Source organism: Myotis myotis, unplaced genomic scaffold (genome assembly GCF_014108235.1).
Source record: "Myotis myotis isolate mMyoMyo1 unplaced genomic scaffold, mMyoMyo1.p scaffold_m19_p_6, whole genome shotgun sequence".
NCBI classification, from domain to species: Eukaryota; Metazoa; Chordata; class Mammalia; order Chiroptera; family Vespertilionidae; genus Myotis; species Myotis myotis.
In genome coordinates this window covers 99,502,558-99,513,569 of record NW_023416368.1, presented here as the reverse complement: position 1 = coordinate 99,513,569, position 11,012 = coordinate 99,502,558, and positions in this window count along the sequence as shown.

Genomic DNA, 11,012 nt, shown 5'->3' with positions numbered 1-11,012 from the left:
CAAAAAGGGGACACCTGATTAGCTCAGGGGAGGCCTGCTTGGCAGCCTTGCAAATGCAGAAACCTAAAGTAACCACAAAAGATGGTCTGAAATGAAAACTTTTAAGACTAAAGAGCAGTTTATGGTGTGTAGCCATGTCCAAGGCCGGTATCTTCCAGACAAAGGTCAGTCTTTACCTTAACTGAGTCTGACTGTTGTCTTTTTGCATCTATCGTAACATATTGTTGGAAGGTCAAAGTCATTTTCCATTTTCCAGACCCCTCAGAGCACAGGTACTGCTCTGCAGATATCCCCTCACTGTTACTGAGTTAATTGTTGACTGTTAACTATCCTGCACCCACCTATGTAAGAAATTACTGGTATATACATATATATATATATATATATATATATATATATATATATATATATATATATGATTTTACTTTTCATCCAATCAATCCAAGCTTTCCCCACTTTGAATTCTCCCTAATTGATTACCAATGGATTTTGTGTAACCCACTTACGTCTCCTCCTTTGATTGCAATGTATCAAACAAGGTGCATTCTCTCCAGAGCATTATCTCAATCCATTGAAATTCTGCTTCCTGGCATTTGTTGACGATTTGGCTCAAATAAACTCACAAAAATTCTTCACAGGTTTGAATGTCTCTTATGTTAGGGTTGCCGAAGGAGGAATGCACAAGGCCAAAGGGGGTAAAGAATTATGAATTTATTAGGTCATCTGGATACCAGATGGGCTGAGCCCCCAAATGGCGCCAGCACCCAAAGACGGGGAGTCAGAGGTTTTTAAAGGACTCTAGGTGGGCTTTTTCTGGGGTGGAGAATGCTCTGTGCAGGTCTGGATTCTAGGAAAGTCTGGAGGAGAGAGAGAATGGTCTCAGCAAGTGGAATGTCCGTTGTGAAGTGGTCTAAAGGTCCGTTCCCAGGGGAGGGAGTATCGATTCAATTATTTGATCAGTTCAGTAGCCATGTTTTTTGCCAGGTTTTAGCTTCTAAAAACTCTGATAATATCTTACGTTGACACTTTTTAGATCAGAAGAAAAGTGTTATGGGGAAAAGCGAAAGCGTAGAATCAGGAAGGTGGCCCCTGCAGTCCACAACGTGAGAATGGAGGGAAGAGTCCCAGGCAGCGCGGGAGGGGAGGGGCAGTCCAGGCACTGAGAAACCAACTATAATTTTTAAAATTATACTAATGGAACACGTGTCCCATTTGAAAGGTTGATAATTTCTTTCTTTTTTTTTCTTTTTTTTAAATTTTTTTATTAAATCTTTATTGTTCAGATTATTACAGTTGTTCCTCTTTTTTTCCCCCATAGCTCCCCTCCACCCAGTTCCCACCCCACCCTCTGCCCTTACCATCCCCCCACACTGTCCTCATCCATAGGTGTACAATTTTTGTCCAGTCTCTTTCCACACCCCCACACCCCTTCCCCCCCCCCACCCAGAATAGTCAGTCCACTCCCTTTCTATGCCCCTGATTCTATTATAATCACCAGTTTATTCTGTTCATCAGATTATTTATTCACTTGATTTTTAGATTCACTTGTTGATAGATGTGTATTTGTTGTTCGTAATTTGTATCTTTACCTTTTTCTTCTTCTTCCTCTTCTTAAAGAATACCTTTCAGCATTTCATATAATACTGGTTTGGTGGTGATGAGCTCCTTTAGCTGTTTCTTATCTGTGAAGCTCTTTATCTGCCCTTCAATTCTGAATGATAGCTTTGCTGGCTAAAGTAATCTTGGTTGTAGGTTCTTGCTGTTCATCACTTTGAATATTTCTTGCCACTCCCTTCTGGCCTGCATAGTTTCTGTTGAGAAATCAGCTGACAGTCGTATGGGTACTCCCTTGTAGGTAACTGATTTTTTTTCTCTTGCTGCTTTTAAGATTCTCTCTTTGTCTTTTGCTCTTGGCATTTTAATTATGATGTGTCTTGGTGTGGTCCTCTTTGGATTCCTTTTGTTTGGGGGTTCTCTGTGCTTCCTGGACTTGTAAGTCTATTTCTTTCACCAGGTAGGGGAAGTTTTCTGTCATTATTTCTTCAAATAGGTTTTCAATATCTTGCTCCCTCTCTTCTTCTGGCACCCCCATAATTTGAATGTTGGTACGCTTGAAGTTGTCCCAGAGGCTCCTTACACTATCTTCATATTTTTGGATTCATTTTTCTTTTTGTTTTTCCGGTTGGGTATTTTTTGCTTCTTCGTATTTCAAATCTTTGACTTGATTCTTGCGATCCTCTAGTCTGCTGTTGGAACTCTGCATAATATCCTTTATTTCAGTCCGTGTATGCTTAATTTCTAGTTGGGCCTTTTTCATAACCTTGAGGGTCTCACTAGATTTCTTGAGGGTGTCACTAAATTTATCAGCAGTTTCTAGAAAGTTCTTGAAAAACCTTAAAAGTGTGGTTTTGAACTCTATATCCAGTCGTTTGCTTTCCTCCATTTCTGTCATTTGTGACCTGTTTCTTTGTCTCCACATTTTTTATGCTTCCCTGTGTTGATAGAGTGGCTTTCTGTGTTAGGTGTCCTATAGGGCCCAGTGGTTCAGCCTCCCCAATTACCTGAGGTGGACACTCTTGGTGCACCCCTTTGTGGGCTTTGTGCACAGTCTTCTTGTAGTTAAGCCTTGATTGTTGTAGGTATCACTGGGAGCAATTGACCTCCAGGCCAATTGGCTGTGAGAATCAGCTGTGTTTGCAGTGAGCGAACCTCTGTGCTGGAGACACCCTTCTATGGCAAGACTTGCTTCAGTGGGGCTTTGGTGCTCACTGAGTCTGCCCCCTGAGTGTGTCCCTTATGGATCTGAGGAGTTGTAATCTGGATGGTCCCACTCTGACCACTGGGTACCCTGGCTCTTGGATCTCTAAGGAGGTGCTAATTTAGCCTCTGCCTGAGGCTACCCAGCAGGAGCTATGGAGAGATCTGCAGATTCCTCTTCTTTGTTTGGGGTTTGGAGGTGCCCAGATGAGGCCCAGCTGTGAAGCGATGCAAGCTGCTGTGGGGCCTTGGACCTTTAAGTTCTGGGTCTCTCTGATTCAGCTCCAGTTTGGTAGGTAATTTTCAGGTTGCAAAGGACCAGGCCTTTCATATGCAGAAGCCTCTGCACACAGCTTGGGTGGGGCAGGGTCTCAGGGGATCAACAGGGTGGAGCAAGCATCTATGGCTGCTCCCCAGTCCTACCTTAAGAGGCCCAGCTTCTCAGTGTCCCAGTAATCGCTACAAGCACCTCTGAGAAAAAGCTGCTCTCGAGTTCTGCCCGATGCCAGACAGTCCAGTTTCTCCCTATATGAGTCTGGGTCCCCAGAGACTCACCTGGAACTGGAGTTCAGAGCAGTCAGGAGCTTGAGACTCCCTCCCGATTGAAAAAGACAACCATGTCCTCAGTTTCCAGCCCTCTCCACATGCGCCGCATCCTCAGCTGCCAGCCCTTTCAGCGTGCACCTCCATACCTTTGCACTTTACTTCCGCACCTCCTCTGAGTCTCAGTGTGCTTTTCTCTTTCCTTCTGGTTGTAGAATTTCCGCTCAGCCAGCCTTCCTGTGGTTCTGGATGATGTCCAGTTTGTCTTTAGTTGTATTTTTGAAGTGGTTGTGCGAGGCAGCAATTTCCAGTGTTTACCTATGCCGCCATCTTGGTTTTTCCGATAATTTTTTTCTTAAGTAAAAGAAAAATGCACTTGATGCCAACCACCCAGAAATAAGCAGTTAACATTTTGGTGAACATCTTTAACAGCCCTCTGAACTACACATATTCATTATCAGTCTATCACTGCAGTTCTCATTTTAACAAAATGGGATATTGCAAATTGCAATTGTAACTATGTTGGGTTTTTTTCTCCACTTAAGAATATGTCTTAAACATTTATTTGAATTTGCCAATAAGTATTGTTCCTCAGTCGTCTTTTTTAATGGCTTCAGTTCATGCCATTTCACCTAATTAATGTTGGTTAAATATATTTAACTAAACTGAGTTCACTTATCTACACTAATAAAAGAGAAACATGGTAATTGGCGTACGACCGCTACCCTTTCCATTCGCTAATCAGCAAGATATGCAAATTAACTGTCAGCCAAGATGGCGGCTGGTAGCCAGGCAGCTTGAAACTAACATGAGGCTTGCTTGCCTCAGTGACAGAGGAAACCAACGTTCCCCGACTGCAACTGCAGGCCTCTGAGCCTGCAGTTTCAAACATTGTAACAAATATCGCCGGACTTCAGCCAGCAGGATCGCAACATTGTATGAAAAGGCCAGAAACCTACTTTCAGCAGCGGAGGCCTAAGAGCTGGAGCCAAGCCTCAAGCTAAAGCTGGCCCAGAATTAAAAAAAAAAAAAAAAAGGAAAAAGGAGCGGTTGGGAGCTTCAGTCACCCCCAACCTGAAAACAGCCCTCAGCCCCTCACCCAGGCTGGCCAGGCACCCCAGTGGGGACCCCCACCCTGATCCACGACACCCTTCAGGGCAAACCAGCTGGCCCCCACCCGTGCACCAGGCCTCTATCCTATATAGTAAAAGGGTAATATGCCTCCCAGCACCAGGATCAGCGGAGCCGAGAGGCCTCCCGGCACCGGGATCAGCATGACAGGGGGCAGCGCCCAAACACCCTGATCGGCCCTGCTCTGTGTGTGACAGGGTGCGGCACCCCCCCGGGCCCTGCTCTGTGTGTGACAGGGTAGAGCCATAACCTCCCCATCGGCCCTGCCCTGAGTGTGAGAGTGGCGGCGCCCCAACCCGCTGATTGGCCCTGCTCTGTGGGTGATAGAGGGTGGTGCCCCAACCCCCCCCCCCACGGGCCCTGCTCTGTGTGTGATGGGGTAGAGCCATAACCTCCCCATCAGCCCTGCCCTGAGTGTGACAGTGGCGGCACCCCAATCCCCTGATTGGCCCTGCTCTGTGGGTGATAGAGGGCGGCACCCCAACCCACTGACCCGCCCTGCTCTGTGTGTGACAGGGGACGGTGCCCCAACTTCCCTATCGGACCTACTCTGTGAGTGACGGGGGGAGCTCCTCAACCCCCTGATGGGCCCTGCTCTGTGCGTGACAGGAGGGAGCTCCCCAACCCCCCTGATGGGCCCTGCTCTGTGTGTGACAGGGGGCAGCGCCCCAACCCCCGAATTGGCCCTGCTCTGTGCGTGACAGGGGGTGGTGCCCCAACCCCCCAATCGGCCTTGCTCTGAGCCCAACCAGGGGCTGCACCTAGGGATTGGGCCTACCCTCTGCCACCCAGGAGCAGGCCTAAGCCAGCAGGTCGTTATCTCCTGAGGGGTCCCAGACTGCGAGAGGGCACAGGCCAGGCTGAGGGACCCCACTCCCCCCCGAGTGCACAAATTTTTGTGCACCGGGCCTCTAGTTAAAATATATTTAACGAGCCGAAACCGGTTTTGCTCAGTGGATAGAGCGTCGGCTTGCGGACTGAAGGGTCCCAGGTTCGATTCCGGTCAGGGGCATGTACCTGGGTTGCGGGCACATCTCCAGTAGGAGATGTGCAGGAGGCAGCTGATCGATGTTTCTCTCTCATTGATGTTTCTAACTCTCTATCTCTCTCCCTTCCTCTCTGTAAAAAATCAATGAAATATATTTTAAAAATATATATATATTTAACAAAACCCCTATTGTTAGTCATATTATTTCCAATTTTTTGTTCCATTAATATCCTTGTAGCTATATCTTTGGGATTATTCTCCTACTTTAAATTTCTTGAAATTGTATTGCTAGATCAAGGACTATTAGAATTTTAAGCACATTGCCTAGTTGTTACCAGCCCAAAGTTTGTGTGCCCAACACTTCCAAAGGCCAAAACTCAAAACATCAGAATTTGGAATAAGGAAAGGTTTATTGATCAAGGAGGTGCCAACTGAGAAGATGGGCATCCTAATCTCCAAATTCATTTTAAGAAAGTAACAGAATCAGGCTTTTTTATGTCAAGGGAAGAGAAAATTGAAGGAGGAGGGCAGTTGGGGGCGAGATCAGGCCGGCAGGAGGAGGGCAGTTGGGGGTATGTTGGGGGCAGCCTATCAATGATTCTCTCTCATCATTGATGTTTCTATCTCTCTTTCCCTCTCCCTTCCTCTCTGAAATCAATAATAAAAAAAAAAAAACAAAAAACAAATAAAAAACTAAAGTGCTGCCGAAACCGGTTTGGCTCAGTGGATAGAGCGTCGGCCTGCGGACTGAAAGGTCCCAGGTTCGATTCCGGTCAAGGGCATGTACCTGGGTTGCGGGCACATCCCCAGTGGGAGATGTGCAGGAGGCAGCTGATCGATGTTTCTCTCTAATCGATGTTTCTAACTCTCTATCTCTCTCCCTTCCTCTCTGTAAAAAATCAATAAAATATATAAAAAAAAAAAAAACTAAAGTGCTATACTCAAAGCACTATAATGAATCAAGATGAAATTCTAAAAAATTTTCAAGTAACCCATGGAAAGGCAAGAGAAGATAAAACAGAAGAATGAGAAGAAAATAAAACTAAATTCTAATAATAGCTTTAAAAAGTATGCTAACGTGCCATGGCCGGTTTTGCTCAGTGATTAGAGTGTCGGCCTAAGGACTGAAGAGTCTCAGGTCTGGTCAGGGTCACATACCTCAGTTGGAGGTTCCCCAGCCCTGGTGGGGGCCTGTGCGGGAGGCAGCCAATTGATGTGTCTCTCTCTAGGTCTAAGAATCTCTCTCTCTCTCTCTCTCCCTCCCTCCCCCCCCTTTATCCCTCCCTTCCATTCTCTCTAGAAATCAATGGAAAAAATATCCTCAGGTAAGGATTTGAAAAAAAAAGTATGCGGCTGTAATAAGCCAGTCACAAAAAGACAAATACTCTATAATTTCGCTTATATGAGGTACTTAAAGGAATCAAATTATAGAACTAGAAGTGGTTGTCAGGAGCTGAGGTAGGGGTTGGGGGAATGGGGTGTTATTATTTAATGGGTACAGAGTTGCACTTTTACAAGATGAGTTTTGGCAGTGGATGGTGATGGTGGTTGTACATTGTGAGTGCACTTAATACTGAACTGTACCCTTAAAATGATTGACGGTAAATTTCACATTACGTATATTTTACAATAAAGAAAGGGAAGAATGCTGCTGTAAACATTCTATGAGCTGTTCTAGGATTTGCAGATGCCTGTGGATACATGAGGGCTTCCCTAGGGGTACAAGTTTTAAGGCCACAGTTTCCATTTGTACTCTCCTGCATAAGGAAGGTTCTCTTCTCTCTTCCTCATCACTTTTTTTAAAAAAGATATATGTTTTTATTGATTTTTAGAGAGAGAGGAAGTAAGAGAGATAGACAGAAACATCAATGAGAGAGAACCATCATTGATCTGTTGCTTCCTGTATGGCCCCTGTATGGCCCCCAATGGGGATCGAGCCCACAACCTGGGCATTTGCTTTGACTAGGAATTGAACATGATTCTTGGTTTCTAGATCGAAGCTCAATCACTGAGCAACAGCAGCCGGGTTCCATTTATTTTCTTTAATCCTTACCTGAGGATATATTTATTGATGAGAGAGAGAGAGAGAGAGTAATCGGTAGCTTGCCATATGCTTGCTGACCAGGAATTGAACATGCAATCTAGGTAAGTGCCCTGATGGGGAATTGAACCCACAACTTTTTTGTGTATGAGATGATGTTCCAACCAGCTGAGCCACCCCTTAAAGAGCCCTCTTCCCACTCACCAGAGAACTCTTAAAATGATGCAGTGCCCTTGGTTGTAAAACTCTGGCATACCACACCCAGGGACTACTGAAAACAGTCTTCTAAGAAGACTTCTTTCCTAGGTTAATGAAATGCCCCAAACATGGGGTCATATTTCTGTTAGCAGTGAAGTATTGCATTAGAAATGAGGTATACAGGCATTTAAGAGGCTCTGAAACCCGATAGTTTAATAATTTTGGAGTTGTAATTTTTTTAACAATCCCTTCTCATCCATTGAACAAAAATTGCCAAATTATGGACTGCTTTTGAGGTTATATGTTGTGAAAAAAGCAATAAAGGCTCTGCTAAGGAAAATTTTGAGACTTCCAGTCAAGAGAACAGTAGAGGTAAACATGGTACTCACCTCCTCCAACAGCCACATCAAAATTACAACTAAACTACAGAACAACCATTATTTAGAACAGTGGTTCTCAACCTTTCTATCGCCGCGACCCTTTAATACAGTTCTTCGTGTTGTGGTGACCCCCAATGTCATTGTTACAAGTTGAACATAATTAAAGCACAGTGATTAATCACAAAAACAATATGTGATTATATGTGTGTTTTCTGATGGTCTTAGGCAACCCCTGTGAAAGGGTCATTCGACCCCCAAAGGGGTTGCGACCCACAGGTTGAGAACCACTGATTTAGAATCACCTGAAATCAAGCAGAATGGAAGTCCTACAACTTTGAAATTAAAGAAGAATCCACAAAAAAAAAAGAAGAAGAAGAAGAGGAAGCCACACTGAGACTAGTAGGAGGGGTGGAAACTTGGAAGGGCTGATCCCACACCCATGTGGCAGATAAAAATCAGAAGATATCTCAGCTGTGGAGGTGCCACCTGAGGAGTGAGGGGTCCCAGTCACACACCAGGCCCCCAGCTCAGGGTTACAGTGCCAGGAAGAGAAGTCCCATAACTTCTAGCTGTAAAAAAACAGTGGAGGCTGCGGCTGAGGGAGTCCCAGGCAGTTCCTCTTAAAGGGCCTGTGCACATACTTACTTAGACTTACTCCCTCTGAGTTTTAGTGCTGGGGCAGCAGCTTGAAAGGCATGAAGACGTATGGGGAGGAACTGAACTCTTTGGTATCTGGGTGTGAGCTGGAACAGCAGCTTTCTCCCAGACAGAAGTTCGGGCAGAGGCTATTGTTCCTTTAATGAGCTCTTCCCCCACAGAGCCAACAGATTGCACCATATCTGAAACTCCATCAATCTGGCTCACACTGTTTGCCCTACCCTCATGATTCCCTGAGGCCCTGCCCCACCCAACTTCCCAGCCCACCCAAACTGTTTCCAGTAGCTTTACCATAGGAATGGCCTACCTTGGCTCATGCTTCTGATTTCCCTAAAATCTCTCAAATAAGCAGCATCTGGCCTCAGTGAGCCCCATACCTCTCGCTAAGTGGCCACAGGCTCAACACTAGCAGCAGCCAGGGTTGGTTCACAACATGGCCTTGCCTGGGCACCTCCAAGCCCAGCATAGGAAGCAGCCATCATCAGATTGCTTTGTAGCTTATGCCTGATGGCCCCAAGCAGAGCACAGGTGCTGGCTGACCTTGGCCTCCACCTCCCAGGAAGCCCCAGAGTCAACACAGCCAGTGGACAGCTTCTGACCACATCGAAGTGCCACCACTCAGCCACCTCCACAAGTGACACAGTCAAGGTATGGGCTTGTTGGGTACCAGAGCCCTGCCGAAGTAAGTCTTGCTCTGTGGGGCAGGTCCTTGCACACTGATCCTCCACTGTGCTTGGTGGTCAGTGAACACAGCCAGTCCTTGCAGCTGGTCAGCCAGAGCAAATCCCTCCTGTTGATGTGCCAACAGCATTCAAGACTCAATCACAACAGAAGGGTGTACAGCCCACATGGCGGGGCACTACTTGAGTACCCAGCTGGGGTGATCAGGAAGGCTGTACCACTGGACCATACAGGACACCTACTACATTAAGCCACACTACCAAGCCTAGGAGATGTAACAGCTCTACCTAATACATAGAAAGAAAAAATACAGGGAGACTAACAAAAGGAGGAGACAAGGAAACATGGCCCAAATGAAAGAACAACAAAACCCCAGAAAACAAAATAAAATGGAGACCAGCAATCTACTAGATGCAGAGTTCAAAACACTGATTAAAAGGATGCTCAAGGAACTTAGTGAGGACCCCAACAGCATAAAAAAGAACCAGGCAGAAATAAAGACTACACTCACTGAAATAAAGAATAATTTACAGGGAATCAATAGTAGAGTTGGTGAAGCCAAGAACCAAATCAGCAATTTGGAATATACAGAAGGAAAAAACACCCAATCAGAACAGCAAAAAGAAAAAATAATTCCCCAAAATTAGGATAGAGTAAGGAGTCTCTGGGACAACTTCAAGTGTACCAACATTCACATAATGGGGGTGCTAGAAGGAAAAGAGAGAGAGCAAGAAATGAAAAACCTATTTGAAAAAATGACAGAAAACTTCCCTAATTTGGTGAAAGATATACAAGTCCAGGAAGCACAGAGAGTCCCAAACAAGATGAATCCAAAGAGGTCCACACCAAGACACATCATAATTAAAATGTGCACAGTTAAAGACAAACAGAGAATCTTAAAAGCAGCAAGAGAAAAGCACTTAGTTACCTACAAGGTGGCTCCCATAAGACCATCATCTGTTTTCTCAAAAGAAACATTGTAGCCAGGAGGGAGTGGCAAAAAATATTCAAAGTAATGAAAAGCAAGATTACTCTGTCCTGCAAAGCTATCATTTAGAATCAATGAACATATAAAGAGCTTCCCAGACTAGAAAAAGTTAAAGGCATTCATCACCAAACCAGTATTATATGAAATGTTAAAGGATCTTCTTGAAGAAGTAGAAGATAAAAAACTATGAATAATAAAATGGCAACAAATGCATATCTACCAACAATAAATATATATCTATCTACAATTGAATCTACAAACAAAATGAACAAGCAGAACAGAAACAGACTCATAGATACAGAGAACTTTTTGTTGATTGCCAGATGGGAGGGGCATTGGGGGAACGGGTGAAAAAGCTGAAGGGATTAAGAAGTACACATTGGTTGTTACAGAATAGTCATGGGAATGTAAAGTACAGCATAGGGAATGCAGTCAATAATCCTGTCTAATAAAAGAGAAACATGGTAATTAGCGTACGACCGCTACCCTTCCCATTGGCTAATCAGGGCAATATGCAAATTAACTGCCAGCCAAGATGGCGGCTGACAGCCAGGCAGCTGGAAACTAACATGAGGTTTGCTTGCTTCAGTGATGGAGGACTCCAACATTCCCTGCCTGCCTTGCCGGCCTCTGAGCTTTCAGTTTAAG